The sequence below is a fragment of the Podarcis tiliguerta genome (assembly GCF_965153285.1).
Source record: "Podarcis tiliguerta genome assembly, chromosome: Z".
NCBI lineage: Eukaryota > Metazoa > Chordata > Lepidosauria > Squamata > Lacertidae > Podarcis > Podarcis tiliguerta.
In genome coordinates this window covers 2669888-2695524 of record NC_139553.1, presented here as the reverse complement: position 1 = coordinate 2695524, position 25637 = coordinate 2669888, and the positions used below count along the sequence as shown (strand labels likewise).

At 45.2% G+C, this 25637-nt stretch overlaps 1 protein-coding gene across 1 annotated transcript in view; it reads left to right on the top strand.

Annotated features, from left to right (window-relative positions):
• Positions 1-25637, top strand: part of DAB2IP (DAB2 interacting protein) — a 312170-nt gene that overhangs the window by 1160 nt on the left and 285373 nt on the right. The gene's annotated exons all lie outside the window — the stretch shown is intronic.

The window sequence follows — 25637 nt, the reverse complement described above, 5'->3', positions numbered from 1 at the left end:
GATGTGTATATAATGATATATAATGATTCTACAAGAGAGCATCATGTGAGAGTCGGGACCTCTTGAGCTCTTCCTCCTCCTTTCTCTTAAAAATTAAGTTTCTAGACCTCATGGCACTGTGCTTGGATATGGGTGGGTGACAGCACCTGAAATGCCTAAAACTGCACTGGGGGCCCCTAGGCTGCCAGCTTCCCCCAGGACTCTCTGTCTGGCCCTTGGAATTCTCCCCACACCTGTCTGTGGCCCCCCTTGCCCCCTCCTCATGCATTTCTGCCTGGCTGGAATGTGGAATAATACTCCTTGCTTGTCTGGATGGAGAATAGAGAGAGGGGTGTGAATGTGAGTGTATAAAACAGCCTAAGGTACGAAGGCAAAATTAATGCCTGTTGTTCTGCCAACTTTTACGTCTGCTCCTGCCCACAAACTGGCATGTGGCCCCAGGAAGGTCCCCCAGAACAGAATGTGGACCTCAGGTTAAAAAGGATTCCCCATGTCCGCTCTTATGCTAGAAAGACAGCTGGAAGAGATTCCAAGTTGTGGGGGGGACAGGATTTAATGTCCCATGACTAGCAAAAGTTGAATAAATTACACAATTGTCTTAATTTGCATAATTTATGCAAGTTGTAGAATTTAGCATTTTTTTTGGGCAGAGAACATGGATTGTCTGGAGGCAGAATATTAATATGGTATGGTTGTTTGGGGTCCCCCACCATGGAGTAAATACATAATTTCTGTTTAAATTTCTGATGGATTGTCAGAAGTGGGGAGGAGACCAGCAGATTCGTACTGTGTTGCTATTGGTAGTTATTTGGTGAGGTGTGAATATTTTGTAAGCTGTGCAGAGCTTTTATGGGAATCATAGAATTTAGAGTGGGAAGGGACCCAGGGGTCATCTAGTCCAGCCCACTGCAATGTAGGAATCTCAGCTCAATCATCCATGACAGATGGCCACCCAAGCTCTACTTAAAAACCTCCAAGGAGACCATTCCACAGTTGAACAGCTCTTACTGTCAGAAAGTTCTTCCTGATGTCTAGCTGGAATCTCCTTTCTTGTAACTTGAAGCCCTTGGTTCAGGTCCTACCCTCCAGAGCAGGAGGAAACAAGCACGCTCCCTCTTCCATCTGACAGCCCTTGAGATATTTGAAGATGGCTATGATATCTCCTCTCAAGCTCCTCTTTTCCAGGCTAAACCTACCCAGCTCCTTCAACTGTTCCTCATAAGGCTTGGCTTCTAGATCCTTGATCATCTTATGTGCCCTCCATTGCACACCTTGCAGCTTGCCAACATCCATCCTAAATTGTGGTGCCCAGAATTAGACACACTATTCCAGGTGTGGTCTGACCAAGGCAGAAGAGAGTAGTACTCTTATTTCCCTTGATTTGGACACTATACTTCTGTTGATGCAGCCTAGAAAAGCATTAGTTTTTTTGCTGCTGCATCACACTGTTAAGTTTGTGGTCCACCAAGACCCCTAGATCCTTTTCTCATGTACTGCTGGTAAGCCACGTTTTCCCCATTCTATATTTGTGCAGGTGGTTCTTCCTGCCTACGTTCAGAACCTTACATTTGTCCCTACTGTAAAGCATTTGGTTAGCTTGGACCCAGTCCTCCAATTCCTTCATCCAAGTCATTTATAAAGATGTCAGACAACAATGGGCCCAGGGCAGAACCCTCCAGCACCCCACTTGTCACTTTTCCCCAGAGTGACGAGGAACCATTAATGAGAATTCTTTGGGTTCGGTCAGTCAACCAGCTAAAAATCCACCTCATTCAACCCACATTTTGCCAGCTTCCTTGCAAGAATATCATGGGAGACCTTGTCAAATGCTTTACTGAAATCAAGATGGACTATGTCAACAGCGTTCTTCTGATCCACCAAGTGGCAATCATAAAGAAAAGTCTTCCTTATTGCCCTTTCCGTGGATTGGTTGGAATGGCTGGAAAAATGCTGGGAGCTGCCTGATACCAGATCTGATTCTTTGCCCAACTCTCTTAGCTCCAGGACCTGGGAGATCTTTCCCATCATTTGATCAAAACTAACAAAACAAATTTCAACAGGGACTAATGTACGCTTAGGTACAAAGCCCTACTGGCTATGAAAATAAAGGCAGTTTGAACAAAACTCCTGGTCCGTTACTTAATGCTTCGCTAAATAATGACGTTAAACACTTAGGTAGGAATAGCTGAATGCACAAATACAGGATGGGGGCACCTTGCTTGATAGCAGTACTTGTGAAAAGGATCTAGGGGGCTTAGGAGATCACAGGCTTAGCATGCGTCTACAGTGTGATGCGGCAGCAAAAAAATCTAATGTAGTTCTAGGTTGCATCAACTGAAGTCTAATGTCCTAATCAAGGGAAGTAATCATATCACTCTCTTCTGCCTATACCTGGAATACTGTGTCTACTTCTAGACATTACAGTTTAAGGATATTGATAAGCTGGACCATGTGCAGAGGAGTGAGAGGTCAGGATGATCAAGGGTCTGGAAACCAAGCCTAACGAAGAGTAGTTGAGGGGTAAGTTTAGCCTGGAGAGAGAAGACTGAGAGGGGATAGGATTTGTTGTTGTTGTTGTTGTTTAGTCATTTAGTCGTGTCCAACTCTTCGTGACCCCATGGACCAGAGCATGCCAGGCACTCCTGTCTTCCACTGCCTCCTGTAGTTTGGTCAAACTCATGCTGGTAGCTTCGCGAACACTGTCCAACCATCTCGTCCTTTGTTGTCCCCTTCTCCTTGTGCCCTCCATCTTTCCCAGCGTCAGGGTCTTTTCCAGGGAGTCTTCTCTTCTCATGAGGTGGCCAAAGTACTGGAGCCTCAGCTTCAGGGTCTGTCCTTCCAGTGAGCACTCAGGGCTGATTTCCTTCAGAATGGAGAGGTTTGATCTTCTTGCAGTCCATGGGACTCTCAAGAGTCTCCTCCAGCACCATAATTCAAAAGCATCCATTCTTCGGCGATCAGCCTTCTTTATGGTCCAGCTCTCACTTCCATACATCACTACTGGGAAAACCATAGCTTTGACTATACGGATAACTGTCTTCAAATGCCTGAGAGTCTGCCACATGGAGGATTGAGCAAGCTTGCTTCCTGATGTTCCAGAGGTGAGGACCCAAACCAATGGATTAGAATGACAAGGAAGGTGATTCTGACTAAGCATTAGGAAGAACTTGCATGGCCATCTGCCAGGAATTCTTTAGCTGTAATTCCTGCATAGTCGTGGGTTGGACTAGATGACCCTTAGGGGAACCTTCCAACTTTACGATATGATTCTGTGATATGGAGGGCCAGAACAATGTTCCCCAGCTGCCAGTAGCCACCCCTGCTTTGCACTCCCCAGGGCGCTGCAGAATACGGTATCAGGTTTGGCTTTTGCAGGAGAAACCGACTCTGCACTCAAAATGTGTGCACTCATTGCTCCCCCCCTCATCCCTCACATATAATGTCAATCATGGCATACTTATATAATTGCCAACTATATATAGAATAAGTATTTTCAAGATTATTGTTGCTCAGCTGGCTTCAGAGAAATTTCTGTAAGAAAAGGTTCAGCTATGGAACATTTGCAAAGGAGTAAGAAGAGCCTTGGAAGATTCTAGGGGAAGCTTTAGAAGGAATCTCTCTGACATCCCAACATGCTCTGAGCTGGGGTTCCGGAAGAGATTGATCATAGAATCCTGCAATACAGGAATCACAACAAAGAATCGCTGACAGATGGCCATCGAACCACTGTTTAAAAACGTCAAATGAAGGAGACTATCTGAGGTAGTCTGTTCTACTGTTGAACAGCTCTTACTGTTAGAAATTTCCTCCTAATGTTCAGTCCTAAACAGCCTCAGTCCAGTATACCTGAAGGAGCGTCTCCACCCCCATCATTCTGCCCGGACACTGAAGTCCAGCGTCGAGGGCCTTCTGGTGGTTCCCTCGCTGCGAGAAGCCAAGTTACAGGGAACCAGGCAGAAGGCCTTCTCGGTCGTGGCACCCACCCTGTGGAATGCCCTCCCATCAGATGGTCAAAGAGAAGAACAACTACCAGACTTTTAGAAGACATCTGAAGGCAGCCCTGTTTAGGGAAGCTTTTAATGTTTAATAGACTATTGTATTTTAATATTCTGTTGGAAGCCGCCCAGAGTGGCTGGGGAAACCTAGCCAGATGGGCGGGGTATAAATAATAAATTATTATTATTATAGTCAGAATCTCCCTTCTTGGAGATCTAGCAGTAGTGCTTCTGAATTCCAGTTGCTTTACACAACAGTATGGAACAGTGCTCAGATTTTGCATGAGGGTTTCCCATAGACATCTGATTGACCACTGTGAGAACTTGGCCATCCAGCCCAGACTCCTGTTCTCACAGTAGCCAATGAGATGTCTATGGGGAACCAACAACCAGGACCCAAGCAATAGAACACTCTCTGCACCTGTGGTTTCCAGAGTGGTATTCAGAAGTGTCATTGACTCTGACTGGTGAGGCAGAGCAGAGCCATCATGGCTGGTAGCCATGGATAGCTCTCTCCTCCTCCACAAATTTGTGTAATCCTCTTTTAAAGCCTTCCAAGTTGGTGCCCATCTGAGTGCAACAGCATTCTACTCTCCTGCCATTTCCAGAAACTGGCATTCAGAAACACTGCTGCCTCTGGCCATGGAGGCAGAACATAGCCCATGGAAGCTTCCATTGCTGCTGAACTCAACATGATGCTTCAGTCTTGGAAGGTATTCTGATTAAACAAAGATTCTAGAGGAAAAGAACACATGGTATGGAAAGGGCAAAGCCATCTCATCTCTAAGCATCAGTCAATGAACTTGTATGGCCCACCCTGCTCCTGCTGGGTGGCACCCAGATGTTTTGAACTACAGCTCCCACTACCACGAACCATTGGTCAGGCTGGCTGGGGGTGATGTGGTCCAAAACATCTGGACAGGACTGATTTGGGGAAGGGACACAGGTGGCACTGTGGTCTAAACCACAGAGCCTCTTGGGCTTGCCAATCAGAAGGTTGGCGGTTTGAATCCCCATGACAGGATGAGCTCCCATTCCTCGGTCCCAGCTCCTGCCAACCTAGCAGTTCAAAAGCATACCAGTGCAAGTAGATAAATAGGTACCACTCCGGCGGGAAGGTAAACGGCGTTTCCGTGCATTGCTCTGGTTTGCCAGAAGTGGCTTAGTCATGCTGGCCACATGACCCGGAAGCTGCCTGTGGACAAACACCGACTCCCTCGGCCAGTAAAGTGAGAAGAGCACCACAACCCCAGAGTTGTCGGTGACTGGGCTTAACGGTCAGGGGTCCCTTTACCCTTTACCTTTTAGCATCCCTATATTTCAACTGGAGAACACAATTGTTGTTGATTGTTGTTTAGTCATTTAGTTGTGTCCGACTCTTCGTGGCCCCATGGACCAGAGCACGCCAGGCACTTCTGTCTTCCACTGCATCCCGCAGTTTGGTCAGACTCATGTTTGTAGCTTCGAAGACACTATCCAACCATCTCGTCCTCTGTCTTCCCCTTCTCCTTGTGCCCTCCATCTTTCCCAACATCAGGGTCTTTTCCAGGGAGTCTTCTCTTCTCATGAGGTGGCCAAAGTATTGGAGCCTCAGCTTCAGGATCTGTCCTTCCAGTGAGCACTCAGGGCTGATTTCCTTCAGAATGGAGAGGTTTGATCTTCTTGCAGTCCATGGGACTCTCAAGAGTCTCCTCCAGCACCATAGTTCAAAAGCATCAATTCTTTGGCGATCAGCCTTCTTTATGGTCCAGCTCTCACTTCCATACATCACTACTGGGAAAACCATAGCTTTTACTATACGGACCTTTGTTGGCAAGGTGATGTCTCTACTTTTTAAGATGCTGTCTAGGTTGGTCATTGCTTTCCTCCCAAGAAGCAGGCATCTCTTAATTTCGTGGCTGCTGTCACGATATGCAGTCATCATGGAGCCCCAGAAAGTAAAATCTCTCACTGCCTCCTTTTTGGCCTTTTGGATTTTGAATAGTTGTGTCTGAAATGGGTGACTCCAGCAGATCAGTAATGCTGGCCTGCTTCATAGGAAACCTTTGTTCAGAGAAGCTTTTAAACGTGCAGGTTTGGTGCCAACTCTACCTGGCACTGAATCTGCAGGTTTAAAACATCTCTGAATAATGTTCCTCACTTTGGTGGGACTTAGCATGAGGTAAAGGGAGCTGAACTTCCAGGGATGTGATGAAGCTGGGGAAGGCATCAAAAGAGCACTACTACGGAACAATTTATACTCTTTCCACCACCACCACGCCACACAAAAAACCTTAAGAGACTTTGGAAACGTTGGGAAAGGTTCATGATTTGTAAGCCACCTCCTTACATGTTCGGTAGTAATTAGCAAACAAACAGAAATTAGAAAATCCTTAGGTTTCTTTTAAGGCCATTGATCCAGGTGCCTGTGCTGCCACAGAATTCACAGAATGTCTACAAACATTCTGAGCAGGTAGGACCTGTTGTGGAATGTTGGTACTCAGTGGAAGCCACCTTGAAGGAACGGCTGCTTCGCCCAGAGGAAAAGTCTCACATGGCGACAGGGGGATTTTGGGGGCTTCAGATGGGGAAGCAGCACTGGGGGAGGGGAGGTGGGGAGGTGGAAGAGGAACCAGCTACTTTGCCCACAACCTTTCCTTCTTTCAAGCTATGAAAAGGAAAGCTGAAGAGCTGCATAAAAGTCTGAAATGTCACCGAGATCCAGCCAAATTTGCAGAATCATAGATTTGGAAGGGACCCAAAGGGCCATCTGGTCTGCTGCCCTGAAATGCTGGCATCACAGCGTTGGTTCACAGAACTGTAGAGTTCGGAGGGCCCCAATGGGCTTCTACTGGTGGTAGGGACAAATATGAAATGAACTGTTATGTGATGAGGGCTTTGTTTCCAAATGCGAGCTTTGTTATCCCATTCCGCTCTCCAAGATGAGAAGGCAGCAAGTCTGGAAAGACCCAGAGATGAGAAGGATGGACACTAAGGCTCCAGACCTTTTGTTTATGGATAAGGCCAGAAGTTGTTGTTGTTGCTTATTAAAAGGGTTAAGTGCTGTGGGTGGGGTAGAGAGGGAGCAGCAGCTATTGCTGGTATCCATTCGGAGGCTCACCATTCAAGAGAGAGAATCTTGACCCTTGGCACTGGACTGGTGGTCAGTTATTTTTAAGGATGGGACTTCAATACATGAGAAGATCAGACTTTTCCTTCAGCGCCATGCTTGGCACAACTCAGATGCCGTATGCCTGATATGCATGCATGTATCAGAGATCCTATGACTCAGAGATGCTAGGCGGCTGAGGATGCTTCGAATTTCACTGCCATGAAGAATGCACAAAGTGGTCTTGCTCTGCATGAAGGTTCCTTTGGGGTTGGCTGAAATCTCCTGTGCAGACACTGCTTCGTGCTGCCATTTTATTTTTATTTATTAAATTTATATATCACCTTTTTCTTTCAAGGAGTTCAAGACGAAAAGGCTAAGAAGTAAACTTTACACAAGTCCAGAGCAGAGTCCCTAAGGTGGTTAGATGACTCCTTGTACGCCTCCTTCCAGCATCTCCTGCAGGCAAGCAGGTGTCAAACATATTGCTCTGCTTTCCCTTGGACCATATCAGTGAGGCAGAGAGGGAGCTCTTGTTGTCTGGGCAGCCCAAGACCTCCAGACACACAGCCCAGACTTGCACCCCTGGGAAGTCACTTGGGTGCTACCAACATGGCACTTCATCCTGACGGGCACACTCCATTGTCTATTGAGACAGATGGATGCCACAAAAAGGTGGTCATTTATACCTGCTGTGCCCCCTTGCCATCCCCTTACTGCCTCGCTAGGAAGAGCCAGCCCAGGATATTCTGCTTGAGGCAAAACATGCTGTCTCCCCCAGCAGATCCAGGCATAGCTGTCAACTTACAGATTTGAAAATAAGGGACCAGCACCCTCGAAAATAAGGGATCAGCAGCCAAAATAAGGGATCAACAATTACTTTGATAAAATACATATTTTGTTGTGTGCAAATGGCTTTAGATACCTATTAGGTCCATAAATTACCATATAGCATATATTCAACACAAAAAACAGCAACAATTTGTTGTTGACAAAGCACAGCTGGACATAGAAAGGGCCCCATTACCTTCAGTAGCTTATTTAAGGGACATCATCAATAAGGGACAGCAGCGGGACATGGCCCTGGGATAAGGGACTGTCCCGCCAAATAAGGGATGCTTGACAGCTATGGATCCAGGCCTGCACCCCCACATCCTCACTGCCATGCACTGCCTCTGACAGAGGAGGTGGATCATGGCCATCCTGGCTAGCAGCCATTGATCGCCGTTTCCTCTGTGAATTTGTCTAATTCTCTTTTAAAGCCGTCCAAGTTGGTGGCCACCCTCTCTTTGCCCAAAGGTAAGCCAGTGTATTTTGCTCCCTCCCCCTTTCTCTTTGTGGCATGTGGCCCCTGGAAAGTGTCCAGGAGAGAATGTGGCCCTTAGGCAGAAAAAGGTATCTCCTTCCTCTTTCTTTCATCTCTCTTGTTTGTTTGTTTGGCGGCAGCAGCAGCAGCAGCCAAGTGTTAGCTATGAATGAAAACAGCTTCAGGCAGCAGCGGTTGTGTGAAAAGTAATTTTCTGCTGTAAACGGAGGTTGCTAAGTGTCTACATAGAGTGCATTTCCTCAAAAACAACAACAGAAGCTGTTGCTTTTTTTAATGAAGGCACTTCATGTTATATTTTTATCATCATTATTACAGTATTATTATTATTAAATGCTGGCTGCATTGTGAGCAAGTGTGGGTGAGAAGCTTTCGTGGTGCAGGATGCAGATTTCATGCCTCTTGTCCTGTGACTCTTTCTAAGGGCCTGGCTTTCATCCAGCTCTGCCTTCTCCCATACCCCTGGTGGGAAATGACAAAGGGAGCCATGTTGCAAAATTGGTGGTTGCAGTGGGAAGCAGAACTGCCTGGAGAGGATGGAGGTCTGGAGGCACAGGTGGTTTTGGATTAGGATTTCAGAGGGACAAAGAGGTCAAGAGTGGGGTAGGAAGGAGGATGAAACCCCCCCTTTTTAATAAAAAGGGACACCAGGGTCCCGAATCACCTTAGCCATGTCCACTGGGGCTGATTCGCCTGATTGGCAACTGTTCCCGCTCCCTCTGGATAAGGAACTGGCCTCAGATTATGTTTTCTTCCAAAAAAAAGTGATGCTCAAATCAGTAAATCTGGAAACAATGCCTTATGAGGAACGGCTAAGGGAGCTGGGCATGTTTAGCCTGGAGAAGAGGAGGTTAAGGGGGGATATGATAGCCATGTTCAAATATATAAAAGGATGTCACATAGAGGAGGGAGAAAGGTTGTTTTCTGCTGCTCCAGAGAAGCGGACACGGAGCAATGGATTCAAACTACAAGAAAGAAGATTCCACCTAAACATTAGGAAGAACTTCCTGACAGTAAGAGCTGTTCGACAGTGGAATTTGCTGCCAAGGAGTGTGGTGGAGTCTCCTTCTTTGGAGGTCTTTAAGCAGAGGCTTGACAAGCATATGTCAGGAGTGCTCTGATGGTGTTTCCTGCTTGGCAGGGGGTTGGACTCGATGGCCCTTGTGGTCTCTTCCAACTCTATGATTCTATGACTCAGTACAGAACACAACCTCCACAATCAATTCTGTGTTCTGGAGAGGATATGGGGTTAAGGCACATATGACCCCCTGTAGGAATATGAGGGTTTGTATCTGATATACATGAGGAACTGATCAGCATTACAGGTGCTAATACCAAATTTACCCCAGAATTATTTTTTCTGTCTGTGTTTACGGAACATAGCAAGGATCTCGCATTTGCTATCATCGACTAGACGAGCCAACGCTTGTCACAGGGAAGATTTGAATAATCTGAACTTACCATCCTGGTACAGAATGATTTGGACTTTAGCAGCAGCAGAGAAAGTGAGGCAGAAAATCTGGGTTATGCAAGGAAAAGGAAAACCACAATCATTTTATGGCACCTGGCAGACCTTTTTCACATGCACATCCAGCAAAGACTTCCTAAAACATGCAACAGCTGTTATGGACATTTGGAAATTTTAATGCATTTAAAGTAAACTGTGGAACTGCTTATTATTTGAGGAGGTAAAGATGTGCCTTGCATATTGCAGTGGTCCTGTTGCTGCACCCCCCCAATTTTCTAGGTTTTATATTGTGTCCCCCCCCCCCTCTCAGGCTCCCATTATAAAGAATGCAGTCTGCTGACTTTAGTGCCACAAGTGGGATGTTTTTTTATGCGCCTGTCACAGTAAGGCCTCTGGGCAGGCTTTCGCAATACTACAAAGTCCCTTATTAATATTAATTAAAACAATTATCAGATTGTGGGGATAAAAAAAGATGATTTTGCAAAATCCATCTTGTCTTGCTTTTGAGCCCTTACAAACCTCAACTCGCTAACTTTAGTGGGGCTTCCTAACAGCATGACCTAGTGTAAGCCCCACCATGTTCCCATGTGCATTCTGCTTCCATCCAGTATGAAGATGTTGATCATTATTAATTAGTTAGCCATGTTGGCATCCATCTGTTGGTTTTCCATTTAGGTTTTTCATCTCTAGCTCCCATCTGAAAAGGGGGGGAAAAAACACACCCAAGAAATAAATAAGATAGCATGTTGATGTGTAAGTTGGCATTAAATATTTAAGGTCCTCCCTTGATATTCAGTTCAGTTGCAGAACACGCTCTGCTTGGTATGCCAAGAGGAGAACTTCTTTAAGTCTGCAAAACTCCAGTTTTTGTGATGTTTACAGCCCAGCCTAAGTTTGTGGGCTGCAGAAGTATATTAAGATAGATCTAACAGACACCCGCAGGACTGGAATTCACAAAAGGGCTGTCGCTCGGGGTAGTGTATCTGCTTTGCATGCAGAAGGCTCTTAGTTCAGTCCCCAGTGGCATTTGAAATCTTGGACAGCCACTGCCAGTCAGTGTAGACAATATTGACCTGGATGGAGCAATAGTCAGTATATGGCAGTTTCCTGTGTTCTCATCTCACTACGCTCCTAAATCTTAAATTGTGTTATTACCAAAGGACAAGATCGTCATTCGCAAAGAACTTGTATAGGGCAGGTTGCTGAGTTATTGTTAGCTGTAGAAGCACCGTGAAGCCCTCAGGAGTCAAACTTTGTTCTAGGATGTCTTCCAGTTATTCCAGTTTCAGTCTTGCATAATCACCAGGGGTGCTAGCTCATGGGGGCCAAGCTGCTTCTAGCCCCCTCCAATATCCTTTAGGAGGGGGTCACCCTCCAAATGTTGAGGGGGCAGAGGAGGCTAGGCATGGAGCCAAGTGCGGAGCCAAGAATGGCATGGCTTCAGTGGCCGGCTGTTCCTCCTCCTGCCATGGAAGCAGGCCAGGTGTGAGAGAGGAGGAGCGGCTGCCCATTGAGGCCACGCCACATTCAGCCTTCTCCCAGTGATGTAACATTGTGCACAAACAGGCACTGCGCATGACGCACAGTCACATGTACACAACACACCCTCCCTCAATCTTTGGTGCAAGTTGGCCCTCTGATCATCATAAAGCAGTCTTCTTACACTACCTAAATACACAGGTAGTGTGGGAATCACATACAGGTGAGAAGCCAGTGAGGAGAGTCAACCATACCTCTTTCTACTACTAATTGGCTATAGACCAATTAGCCAACTTCCCACCACTCGTGATGCTGACTTGTACCTCACGACTTGGCATTTCCACTTAACACAGAGAACTAACTACTTGATACTCAGAACACACCAACACAGGTCAGGTCCAGGTTTTGGTGCTCACACTCCAGGCAAGACACACTTTCCTTAGTCCAGCCTTTGCCAGCCTGATGCTTCAGTTGTTTTACACAGTGCTTTTTTCCCTTAAAAATGTTTAGGGCTACAGTGGACACTTGGGTTGTGAACGTGATCCATGCCGGAAGCACGTTCGCCACCTTCAGCATTCGCAACATGCAGCACCGCGTGCGTGTGGGTTGCGATTCGGTGCTTCTGCGCATGTTCAAAGTGCGATTTAGCGCTTCTGCGCATGTGCCGAAACCTGGAAGTAACCTGTTCCGGTACTTCTGGGTTTGGCGCAGTGCACAACCCGAAATCACGCAACCTGAAGCGTCTGTAACCCGAGGTATGACTGCACTCTCATTTTGACTCAAGAAAAGCACCGTTTTATAGTTCAAACCAGGGAAAATAAACACAGTACCGTATATACTCGAATATAAGCTGATTTTTTCAGCACATTTTTTATGCTGAAAGAGTCCTCCTCGGCTTATACTTGTGAGGGTCCCCTTTGCTGCTGGCGGCGGTGGTGGTGGAAGAATGAGCAGCCTGAAAGCAGCCCTTTTGGCCTGTTCCTTCCTCCTCCTCCGCTGCTGCCACCAGCCTCTGCCTCTCAGCAGCACCCTGGGTAGGCAGGGGGACTGGGGGGGTTGGGTGGGGGGATTTTGAGAGAGAAGCTCCCTCTGCTGTGTGTGCATGTGCGCGTGTGCACACACACTTCGGCCCACCAGGAGGTTTGTGGTGTGGTGAACCGGCTTATACTAGGGGCAAAAAGTTTTCCCAGTTTTTTGTGGTAAAATTAGGTGCCTCGGCTTATATTTGGGTCAGCTTATACTCCAGTATATACATTAAATGGAGAAAAGCACAAAGAACATGCATTACAAAACTGACAGCTGACAGTAACTCAGTTTTCATTTCTTAGTACAGAAAGTATTGATCGGCTGTGTAGAGATTTTTCCTATTCTGATTCGTTCAGGACCATTCTAGAATGTTTCTTTCTTTGTGAAAGAAGCAAGCAGAGGGGTGTGATGTTTTTGGTTATTTCTCTGGGAAGCTGTGTGCAGCTGGTTTAAACCGGTTCTGTTACCTTTCTGACAAGGTCATACTGACCATAATAGTCAGGTCAGGAGGAGCCTGGGTCTCGCTTGCTCGCTCACTCTTTCTTTTTCTTTGTTCTAGTGTTCTGTTTCTGTTTGCTTAGTGTTATGGTTTAGTATTTTAAGTGTAAGTTTTATTTTAAGTGCTGCAACTGGATTTTTTATGGACAGTGCCAATCCTGAATGTACTGGATTTGTGGCCATTATGCTCACTTGCCTTCGGTAGCAGTAAAGCTCTGCTGGGTGAAGTACAATTGCCTCTGGTCTATTTTTTGGGAACTCTGCTGTATGTGTTTGAGTTTTTTCCTGCTCCCTGCTTCCATGGGTGACAGTAACTTCCACATTGGCATGAGGTTGTGTGCACTAACATCTTTCCGATTCCTCTGCTTGTTGTTGGTGTCCACCGCTCAAGAAACACTGGGAAAGGAAAGGAAGCCGCCATTGGAGGTGGTAACAACGAAACTGCCCAATCACGGTGCTAGATTCCACCTCCTACTTCACATATTAAACGCCCGCTTCCGTCTGAGACTCAGGAAACACCATGACAGGGAATGAGGCTGCCATCGGGGGTAGCAACGGAACTGACGATTCAGTCGGTTCAATTTGCAATTTTAGTTTCTTCTCCCGTTAGATTCACAAAATGTTTAGGGGTATGCGTACCCCCGCATACCCCCAGAAAAAGCACTAGTTTTACACAACAACTCGCACCAGCCCCTACCAGAATGGCTGTACTGTCTACTCTAGCCAGGGTCGGTGCATCCTGTTTCACTGTCTGAGGGGGGATGGGAATGTGCCATCCTAATCTCACTGCTCTGGCACTGCCCACCGCCTGCCCTGCTGAACTCTCTTTTACCTGGGTTTGTCTTGTGGCACCCATGAAGCCGCAATGATGACTGGTCCTGGTGAGATCTCATAAGATTTCAGTGAAATCTCGCTGGAAGCTGCCACTGCTGCTGCCACTGCTTCTCCAGTGGTGACTAACTCTGGGGTTGCGGTGCTCATCTCGCTTTACTGGCCAAGGGAGCCAGTGTACAGCTTCCGGGTCATGTGGCCAGCATGACTAAGCCGCTTCTGGCGAACCAGAGCAGCGCACAGAAATGCCGTATACCTTCCTGCTGGAGCGTTACCTATTTATCTACTTGCACTTTGACGTGCTTTCGAACTGCTAGGTTGGCAGGAGCAGGGACCGAGCAATGGGAGCTCACCCCGTCGCGGGGATTTGAACCGCCAACCTTCTGATCAGCAAGCCCAAGAGGCTCAGTGGTTTAACCCACAGTGCCACCTGTGTCCCTTGGGCCGAAGGGAATTGCAGTGCAAAAGCAGGGAGGGTGAAAGGGAATAAAAAAAGAAGAAGCAAAAAGCTGTTGTCAGATTGTACAAAAATTGGGAACATGTATTTGGAATGACAAGAGAATTTCTAATGTGTCTGGAGGCCACAGGAGCAGAGAGAGCTCTTGTGCTCAAGGCTTGCTTTCTGATTTCGCAGTGGAGTCTCCTGGTTGGCCACTGTGAGAACAGGATGCTGGACCAGGATGCATGGGCCTGATCCAGCCTCAGGGCTCTTGTTAGGTTGACCTTGGAAGCAAGACCTAATCATTAGGAACTCTGCACTGATAAATTTGGAAGCATCCTTAAGCCTTCCCCTTTGTTGCTGATGCCATGACTGATATGAGCTCTGGACAGCTGGCCAAACATCCTTGGTAACAGTGCTAGGCCTCTGGAATTAAGTCCCCTGTGGCACTAAAACAGACACGGAGGTTTAATCCCCAGCACGGTAATAATGGTTGCTCATCTTGTAGTCATGGTGGATCAACTCCCAGCTGTTGTGGTCACCCGCCATTAAGAGACCTGTCCCTCATTGACCTTTTGAGATGCTTAGAAAAAGGGAATAAGGGGTGGAGATTTTATGAAATTATACATTGCATGGTGAAGGTGGATAGAAGAAAGTTTCTCTCCCTTCCCTCCGTCGTAAGGTCAGAACTGAGGGACATCCAATGGAACTAAGTGTTGGAAGATTCAGCACAGTGCATAAACTATGGATCTCGCTCCCAAAGGAGACTGTGATGGCCACCAACTTGGAAAGCTTGGACACTACTTTGTTTGTACCCAGGTGAGGGAACACCCTTAAATAAAAAACATGGAACCAAGAGAATTAGAGCAAGCTTCAGCAGATTTAGTTTGCTGGTTTTACACTCCAGTGCTAACTCATGATATACTTAGAATAACATCCTGGAGGGCCATTTGTGCAGTAAAGGAATGCAGCGTAGGAGTCATAAAATGCAGGCACACAAAATCAAGCCTGACACATTCTAGCCAAATGTTCAATATAATTAGTAATGGAACATGTTTAAAATAATAATAAAAAAATCTGCACCCTGGGTTCTCTAATTCTTACATCAGCATCAAAAGAGAGGGATCAACAAATTCATGGAAGAGAAGGCTATCAATGGCCCCAATCCATGATGGCTCTGCTCTGCTTCCATGGTCAGAGGCTGCAATACTTCTGAATACCAGTTTCTGGAAGAAGCCACAGGATGAGAGAGTGTTTGCTGGTTTCCCCCAGGCATCTGGGTGGTCACTGATAGTTGTTTATTTGCATGCAAAACAAAACACATAGAAGCAAGATAGAATACATTACACAGTTATTAAAACTAGGCATACTGTCAAATAGAGAATTTCTACATTGAATAATTTAATTTTTCACCCCCACAGTTTCCTTCTTGAAGTTATTGTTCGAAAGGCAAAACAGACCAGCTTTTCGGACCTGTTCCTCAATAGAAAGTTAGTCAAGTACCCAGCTGATCTGTCAGTTGAGGAATTTAAATAATTGAACAAGGCAGCTCCTAAGTCCTCAAAAATAGGTCAAACAAATAGCGGGGTAAATTTTCAGACCCATGACCTCCATATGTACAGACTCTGTACATATGGGGAATTTGGTGGTAGTGTTCTTCAATTATAGAGCAGGGCATAGATTAGAATGGAGCACATTTTGACAGGTCAGCAGAACTGTGGTCAGCACATAAGAAATGTTTTACTATATGAAATTCATATAGCAAGACACCATTTTGTTTAAGAACAAAACTAGGAAGCAAGCTTTCTAGGAGACCACGGGGATCTTGCATCGGTTAGCAGTGCATACAGTGGTACCTCAGGTTAAGAACTTAATTCGTTCTGGAGGTCCGTTCTTAACCTGAAACTGTTCTTAACCTGAGGTACCACTTTAGCTAATGGGGCCTCCCACTGCCACCATGCTGCCGCCATGCAATTTCTGTTCTCATCCTGAAGCAAAGTTCTTAACCCGAGGTACTATTTCTGGGTTAGTGGAGTCTGTAACCTGAGGCGTCTGTAACCCGAGGTACCACTGTAAAAGCAAAATCATACCCAATCAAACAAGATTCAGTAACACAATCATCAAAATTATTAGAATACAGTGGTACCTCAGGTTAAGAACTTAATTCATTCCAAAGGTCCGTTCTTAACCTGAAACTGTTCTTAACCTGAGGTACCACTTTAGCTAATGGGGCCTCCTGCTGCCGCCGCACAATTTCTGTTCTCATCCTGAAGCAAAGTTCTTATCCTGAGGTACTATTTCTGGGTTAGCAGAGTCTGTAACCTGAAGCGCCTGTAACCTGGAGCATCTGTACCCCGAGGTACCACTGTACACTGTACAGTGGTACCTCAGTTTAAGAACAGCCCTGTTTGTGAACGATTCGGTTTACGAACTCCGCAAAACCGGAAGTAGTGTTCCAGTTTGTGAACTTTGCCTCGGTCTAAGAACAGAAGCTGAACGGTAGAAGGGCACGGAGGCCTCATTAGGGAAAGCGCGCCTCGGTTTAAGAATGGATTCAGTTTAAGAACAGACTTCAGGAACGGATTAAGTTCGTAAACCGAGGTACCACTGTATTTAGAGATCGTCAAGCCCACACCATTCCTGAGTTGATGGCTCACATTGTTTCCAAAATAGCCTGAGCTTTTCTTCTTGGGAGTGAGGGAAGGGAGGCAGAATTCAGTGGCTCCTCCAATCTCTCATAAACTGTTTGGGATTTTGGAGCAAAATGTTCTTGCACCAAATAAATACAGGATTTTCCACTTAACTTTAATGTTTAATTCATCTTTTAAAAGAAAAAAAAAATGAGGAGAGGGAGCGAAGCAAAGGCTTTGATTGAAATTTAAGCTGCCTCTGGATTTTCCCGCGAGGGAATCACTCAGAAACTTTGGTTCTTTGAGCTGCAATTTGCTAGTGATGCATTACAGGCAATCATGCAATAACGAAATAGTTCGTAGCTGTCCAGGGCTGACTTCAACTGGGTCACATTGCTGCGGACATTTCTGTGTTCCAGATTCCAGCTGGCTGGACAGTCATCCTCTCTCACCAAGGACATGGGAATGGAAAAAAAAAACTTCCCTACACCCTCACAAAACTTCAACAAGAAGGCACATTCCATGCTAGGGACAATTAGGTAAAGAATTGGAAATAAAACTGCCAATATTCTAATGCTCTTATACAAATCTATGCAGTGACCTCATTTGCAATACTGTGTACTGTTCTATTCACCTCACCTCAGAAATGATATTGTGGAGTTGGAAAAGTAGGTGGAATGATTGATCGCTAAATGTCAAACTGTTCGAAATGTCAAACTGTTTGTTGAATAGATATATATATATATATTTTAAGAAAATTATATATAAAAAGGGAAAAGGTTCGGAAAAGGGCAACCAAAATGGTTAAGGAAATGAAGCCTTGGGAAAATTTTAGGTTAGAGATAAGGCATATAAGTGGTGAGGGACGTGGGTGGCGCTGTGGGTTAAACCACAGAGCCTAGGACTTGCCGATCAGAAGGTTGGCGGTTCGAATCCCCGCGACGGAGTGAGCTCCTGTTGCTCGGTCCCTGCTCCTGCCAACCTAGCAGTTACCTTCCCTCCGGTGGGAAGGTAAATGGCGTTTCCGTGCGCTGCTCTGGTTCGCCAGAAGCGGCTTAGTCCTGCTGGCCACATGACCCGGAAGCCGTACGCCGGCTCCCTCGGCCTATAGAGTGAGATGAGTGCCGCAACCCCAGAGTCGTCCACCACTGGACTTAATGGTCAGGGGTCCCTTTACCTTTATATAAGTGGTGACATGGTAGATGTCCATCCATGGCATGGAGAAAGTGGACAAGAAAAGACCCCCCCCCCATAATGCTAGTAACCCATCAAAATCCAATAAAGTACAGTGGTACCTCTGGTTGCGAACAGGATCTGTTCTGGAGGCCCGTTCACAACATGAAAAGAGCGCAACCTGCAGCGGCGCGTCTGCGCATGCGCGGGTTGCGATTTGCTGCTTCTGTGCATGCGCGTGACGTCATTTTGCACTTCTGCGCATGAGCGAGTGGTGAAACCTGGAAGTAACCCTTTCCGGTACTTCCGGGTCGCCGTGGGACGTAACCTGAAAGAACGTAACATGAGGTATGATTGTATATCTTCCCACCGCACATAGTTAAACTACAGAACACCTTCCCACAGGAGACAGGGCTGGCCACTGGCTTGGATAACTTTAAAAGAGGAGTGGGCAAATTCATGGAGGAGAGTCACCAATGGCTCCTGGCCACAATGGCTCTGCTCTGCCTCCGCAGTTGCTTCTGAATACCAATTGCTGGAAGAAGCCACAGAAGGGAAGAGGGCTCTTGTCATTGGATTCTGCTTGCGGGCATCTTCCTGGCCACTGTGAGAACAGGATGCTGGACTAGAGGGGCCATTGGCTTGATCCAGCGGGCTCTACTTAGATTCTGATGTTCTTATGTCAAACTACAAATTCTGGGGTGTTTCCACACTTGATACCTGCACACTGTCCTGATGCATGGAAATGTTTACTACCATGAACATGTGATGTCCCAACCGTTTGTGTGTGTGTTTTCAGTAGTCCCAGTAGACTGGGAGGCAAGGCAAGGCAAGGCAAGGCAAGGCAAGGCAAGGCAAGGCAAGGCAAGGCAAGGCAAGGCAATATTAGCACCTTGGAGAGAGACTTAAGTGCAGGTTTCAGGACCATGGTTGGCAACACCCACAGCTGAGACAATCATGCAAGTTGCCTTAGCAGTGTGACCAGGAATGGAGCCGTGACCTTCTGATCTCTCCAACTAAAAGGCCTTCAGATACTTGGAAAGCAGCTCTGTGCGGCCATGAGACTAACATTAAAGGGTAAATAAACTTCCTACTATCTCTTTACAAGACTAATTAAGATAAATCTACCAACACGCGAGCTGCTGAAAGAAAAAAGTGGCAGAAGCTAACGCTGAAAAAAGCATGACTGATGCAAGAAAAGCTGACTCAGAGGCTATTGAGCATGGGTCAGCAAACTAAGGCCCACAGGCCAGATGAGGCCCAATTGCCCTCTGGATCTGGCCCGCAGACGGTCCTGGAATCGCTGCTTGGATCATTGTGATCATTCGGGCTGCGCCATTTTTTTGCAATTTTTCCCCGGGCACTGATTCCTGCCCCCCTCACACACTGCGGCAGTGCCTCCTCCCTCCTGGCTTCTCCCCACCCTGTGGAGGAAGGGAGCTGGTCTTTGATTGGTGCCAGCCAATCCAAAACCTCGCCGTGCTGCAGTGCGGCTTAAACTCGCCACCCGCCCACCAGCCTCTCTGTCTGTGGCCGCGCTGTGGGCGTCATGACAGGCACATCGCATGGCTTCGGCTGGAACTTGGCACACCTGCTGGAGGAAGGAGGAGGAGGTGAGGCAACTGGGGGAGAGAGGGAGAGAGAGAAAAGCCCCCCCCCTGCCACATGCACGCAGTCCAGCCCACCACAAGGCCTGAGGGGCAGTGAACCAGCCCCCTCCTAAAAAAGTTTGCTGACCCCTGCTATTGAGCATAAACAGGCAGGCCCAAATACAGCTACAGTGGTGCCTCTGGTTGCAAACTGGATCCGTTCCGGAGGCCCGTGCGCAACATGAAAAGAGTGCAACCTGAAACGCCGTATCTGCACAGGTGCTTGTGCGCATGCGTGAGCGGCGAAACCCGTAAGTAACCCTTTCCGGTAGTTCCAAGTCGCCACGGGACGCAACCTGAAAAAATGTAACATGAAGGAAATGTAACATGAGGTATGACTGTATTTTACAAAATATCCTGGCCCAGTTTCAAACCCTAAACCATATACCAGACCAGCTGAAAACTCTAACAAAAGTCTTTAATGAGTTCTGGGTGCAATTGGCAAACTGTGAAGGCAGATTGGGCTCATTTGAGACATTTCCAGAGACCTCTCACGGCACTCTTAATCATTGCCTTAACGACTTAGAATCTCAGCACAGACTAAAGAACTTGTAAATTACTAGCCTTGAAAACCTGCAAAGCCAAAGAGAGATGGCAAATTACTTGCAACAGGTATTCAAAGAGGTCTCTCTGTGCCTGCTCAAGGTCAGCTTGACATAGAACACATTTTCAAAATCCCAGTGGAAAGGCAAAAGACCAGGGGTTCCTCAAGTATAGTAATTGTCAAGTTTGTGGGTTTTCAAGATAGAGATGAGCTCTTATGCAAATTAAGCCAAAAATCAGTAGAAGCCCCACTGAAGTGGGAACAGAAGAATATTTCTCTCCTTCCGGACTTCTCCAAGGATGTGATTCAAGCGTGCTCTAAGTTTGTTAAAAACTTTGCTAGGGCGAAGAATGTGGAATACTACATTCAGTTCCCGGCAAAGTTTTGTATTCAGTACAGTGGTCCCTCGGGTTACAAACGCTTCAGGTTACATACGCTTCAGGTTACAGACTCAGCTAATCCAGAAATAGTGCTTCAGGTTAAGAACTTTGCTTCAGGGTAAGAACAGAAATCGTGCTCCAGCAGTGCGGCAGCAGCAGGAGGCCCCATTAGCTAAAGTGGTGCTTCAGGTTAAGAACAGTTTCAGGTTAAGAACGGACCTCTGGATCGAATTAAGTACTTAACCCGAGGTACCACTGTATTCAAGTGAAACTCACGGATTCGACTAGCCAGACTTTGCAGAGGCATTCCTCACTAAAATTGGTGAACACCCTGGACCTGAAGCTTTGGGTGACTCCATAAACTAATTAACGATACACTGTTGAAGACATTGTTTTGCCAATCTGGGCGTTCTGCCAATAGATTGGAGTGTAAACAGTCAGCATTGAAAATCAGCAACAAAAGAACATTTTCTATTACCTGTTTATCAACTAGTGAAGCAGCAAAAGTCACCACCACCTTTTGAATAAAAATATTAACAAGCCAGAGTCAAGCTGATAGGAAAGGAGGAGGAGGAAACTGCAGGCTCAGCCCACTCTGGAAGTCATGATTTCCCTGTTTCTGTTCCATTTGGATTAGTTTTTCTGCCTTTATTTTTCTTACATTTTCAAAACTGATTAAGTTGGATAAACTGCCCCCCCCCCCCGGTTATGTAACACTAATGTAGTAGGGGATTTCTCCCCCCCCCGTCTCTTCTTATTTTTGTTCTGTTTTTTTGTCTTCACTTTTTTATTCTTTATTCCCCCCTCCTTTCAACGATAATGAAATTGCTTGGTTATGGTTATTATTATGTATATAAAGCTAAATTATAGAGAGAGACACATGTAAGGTATTTGAGGTGTATGAACGGCAAGATACACACACATACACAAGAAACCTTGTAACAATGAATATTGGATTTACGACCAAGATGGGAGGGGCCAAAAGGAACTTAATAATACAATATGAAGTTAATTAGTCTACATGTAAAAGGGCTGAGATATTTCAAAAAGAGAGAGTAATTCTGCAATACTTAAAATCTTTCCATACTGATATCGCTTATTTACAAGAGACACATTTGTTGGAACAAGACAAAAAAGGGTTAATGAAGGATTGGGTAGGAAAGGTCTATACTACAAATTATACTTCCAATGCTAGAGGCCTCGCTATCTTGATACGAAAAGGATTGAGGGTGGATATGCAACAAGTTGTTAGTGATGAAAGTGGATGCTATTTAATTTTGTGTGTGAAAATTGCTGAAATGGTAATAATGTTGATTAATCTATATAGGCGAAATGTAGATTCCCCAGATATGTTTTATCAATGTTTTAGTCACCTGAGTCAAAGTACATACAATAAACTTGTAATAGGAGATGATTTCAATGAAATAATTGATCCTAACCTGGAGAGAAACACGCCTCCATGAAAAAAGATTCATTAGTCAGAGAAACTCTCTGAAAGTACATCCAAGATTTGAATCTGGTTGACCCTTGGCACTTAAGGCATCCTACTGAAAGGAAATTTATGTTTCATAGTCAAGTACATAAAAATTGTTTTAAGTTGGATTTTTTCTTAATATCAGCATCCTTGTACCATCAAATTCAAGACTGTGATATTGATGTATGTTGTGTATCTGATCACAGTGCAATTAGCTTGGATTGGAAGTATTATAATACAGCTGAGATATCAAGAAACTGGTATTTTAACATCTCACTACTTAATGATGATCATTTTGTAAAACAAATGAAGACCAAGACTGAACAATTCTTCGATATTAATACTGAGACTTCGATCACTACGATATATGAATGGGAAGCATATAAAGCTTTTATTAGAAGTCGAATTATAATGTGCTCATCACATTAAATAAAACTTAGAAATAGTAAGGGGAAAAAATTGAAAGAGGAATTAAATGACTTATGTACATTAATAGTTAAGAAGCCAACAGATAATTGTATAGTAAGATACAAAAGAAGAAAATTGAGCTGAATAATATATTGTCCAACAAGTTGAAAGGGCAGGTAAGATTCTTGTGATTCTTGTGAAAGAAAAGTCAATAATCTCACAAATTAGAGGTGAATCAGTTGATTAGGAACTGATTAACAACCAGTTCCTAAAATTGTGTTCTAAAATGAACATAATACCTAGACTAGTTTATATCACAAGAAGAATTCCAATTCACATACCAAGCCAATACAAAAGTAAATCTTTGTTTAGAAAATGCCTTTGGGGCTCTTGAGTTCCGAGACTATCTATGCAAAAAAGAGAGAAAATACCGATAAAAGGAGGAGGATTTGGGATCCCAGACTTGTATCACCAAGCATATTTTGTTGGACTTTCTTTGCGCAGCGACTGGGGAGATGGAATAAAAACTTGCTCGCAATATTTTTGCTTCCTTTTTATTTTTAAATAATAATCAAACAGCTGCAACTCACCACTCTACACCAGCCAGTACCATATAAAGCATTTGGTCAACTTAAATACAGTTTTCAAATAATTACCTTTAAAATCGATGCATTCGGCGCGGTAGGTAAACTCCCCCTGCTAATTAGTTAAATTGTTAAGATACCTCAGGTGTGATGAATTGTCAAGAGCTCACTGATATGCTGCCATGCAGGTTATAATTACAAACACACACCTCTGAGTAGCACCATTGGCACATTAATATTAAGAAAACCCAACATATTTACTGCCAGATACACAATTCTGGAGACCCATAACTGAAAACAAGTGTCCAAATTGGACTGCTTTGGAATATTTCTATGTAGCACCTCTAGAAAGATGGGCAGCTGCTACCTAGGACGTATTAACACCAGCACAGGTATGAAGAGATGGCTTGGGCCCAGCCTACCAGAAGGAATTCTCAGGCCTAGGGTATCTGAAGGATCGTATTCTCACAAACGAACCTGTCCAGGCTATGAGATCTTCTCTCAGTCCTACCACCATCACAGGAAAACTTGGTGGGGATGTGTGAAAGGGCCTTCTCAGTGGCTGCTCCCAGGCTTTGGAACTGTCTCCCTGGAGAGGCAAAACTGGAGCTCTGTTTGTTGTCCTTCTGCCAGCAGGTGAAGACCTTGTTCCAAGATGCTTTTGGGAACTGGCTGGGGTTTTTTTGGGTATGTGTGCTTTATTAAGGTTTTTCTGGGTCATGTGGCCAGCATGACTAAGCTGCTTCTGGCGCAACGGAACACCACTTTTGGGAATTGGCTGGGTTTGGGGGGCGGTTTATTAAGGAAAGGCCTTATTATCTGGATTTTAATAGACTTGTTTTTTATGTAGTTTTGATTCTATTATAGCTTAATTCCCTTTAAACAATTATCTTTTACATGATTTTAGCTTTTTGTATTTTATCTATGTCATTTTCATTTGTGGAAACCTCCACAAATCCCCCTGGGGAAAAGACAGGATAGAAGAAGAAGAAGAAGAAGAAGAAGAAGAGGAGGAGGAGGAGGAGGAGGAGGAGGAGGAGGAGAAAGTTTCTGCCCAGCTCAGAGATGCATTCCCCTTCCCACACTGAAGTCATGGTCTCCCCACTCCTTTACAACAGAAGTCAAGGGGGCATTTCAACTGTCTTAGCTTGTTTAGCCATCCCTTGCACCTGCTGTGTGTTTGACCCTCGCCTTCCATATGATTCAAGCATTTAAGTTTTCAGTGGAAGCCATGTCTGAATTTGAGACCAACATCCAACAGCAGTCAAGACAGGACCGACCATCAGAGTTTGGTAGCCAAGCCTTCCCCTTGGGGTTCAGGGAAGGAGATGTAGACTCTGGTGACCACCAGGAAGTAGCTCCATCTCCTCCCTGGCACTGCTGTCATAGGAGGACTGTGTCTCTGGGGATTTATGGTCCACAGCCATTGCACATAATTTTTTTTTTTGGAAGGCTCTTCCATGCATCCCTTTCCCTTGCAGGGTCTTCACCCCAATTTCCATTATTGCCAGCTCGTGCTCCTCTTCTTCCAGAACATGGCTTCTACCTACCTGCTTGCCAGGCAGCCAGCCAGTGAGCAGGCAGGCACCAGCATCTTAGCTACCACAGTTACCTGTTCCAGAGTGAGAGGCAAATGCACAAGCCAGCTGCAATGGTGAAGAGGACACATCTGAGCAGAAATGTGTCAAGTGGAAATTGAAGGCAGTGCTGAATAAGCCTCTGAATTCCAATTCCAGTGTGGGAGGTGACAAGTTTATGTCCAGTTCTGGGCACCACATTTTAAGGAGGATATTGATGTGCTGGATTGTGCACAGAAGAGGGTGACTAGGATGATAAAGGGTCTGGAAACCAAGCCTCCAAAGCAATGGTTGAGGGAGCTGCGGTCTATGTTCAGCCTGCAGAAGAGAGTGGGAGGAGGCATATCTGACCCACGGAAGATGGAGCAGGCTTGTTTTCTTCTGCTCCAGAAGGTGGGATCCAAACCAACAGAAGGATATTCTGACTAAACATTAGAAAGAACATCCTGATGGCAGGAGCCATTTGAAGGTGGAATGGCCTCCCTTGGAAAGGGGGAGAACACTGCTTCATTGGAGGTTTTTAAGCAGGGGCTGGATGGCCATCTCAATCAGGGAAGCTTAAGTTGTGATTCATGCAATGCAGGGGGTTGGACTAGATGACCCTGGGGGTTGCTTCTATCATCTATCTATCATCTATCTATCAATCTATCTATCATCTATCTATCTATCTATCTATCTATCTATCTATCTATCATCTATCTATCATCTATCTATCTATCATCTATCTATCTATCTATCTATCATCTATCTATCTATCTATCTATCATCTATCTATCTATCATCTATCTATCTATCTATCTATCTATCATCTATCTATCATCTATATCTATCTATCTATCTATCTATATCTATCTATCTATCTCTATCTATCTATCTATCTATCTATCATCTATCTATCTATCTATCTATCATCTATCTATCATCTATCTATCTATATCATCTATCTATCTATCTATCTATCTATCTATCTCTATATCTATCTATCATCTATCTATCATCTATCTATCATCTATCTATCATCTATCTATCTATCTATCTATCTATCTATCTATCTATCATCTATCTATCTA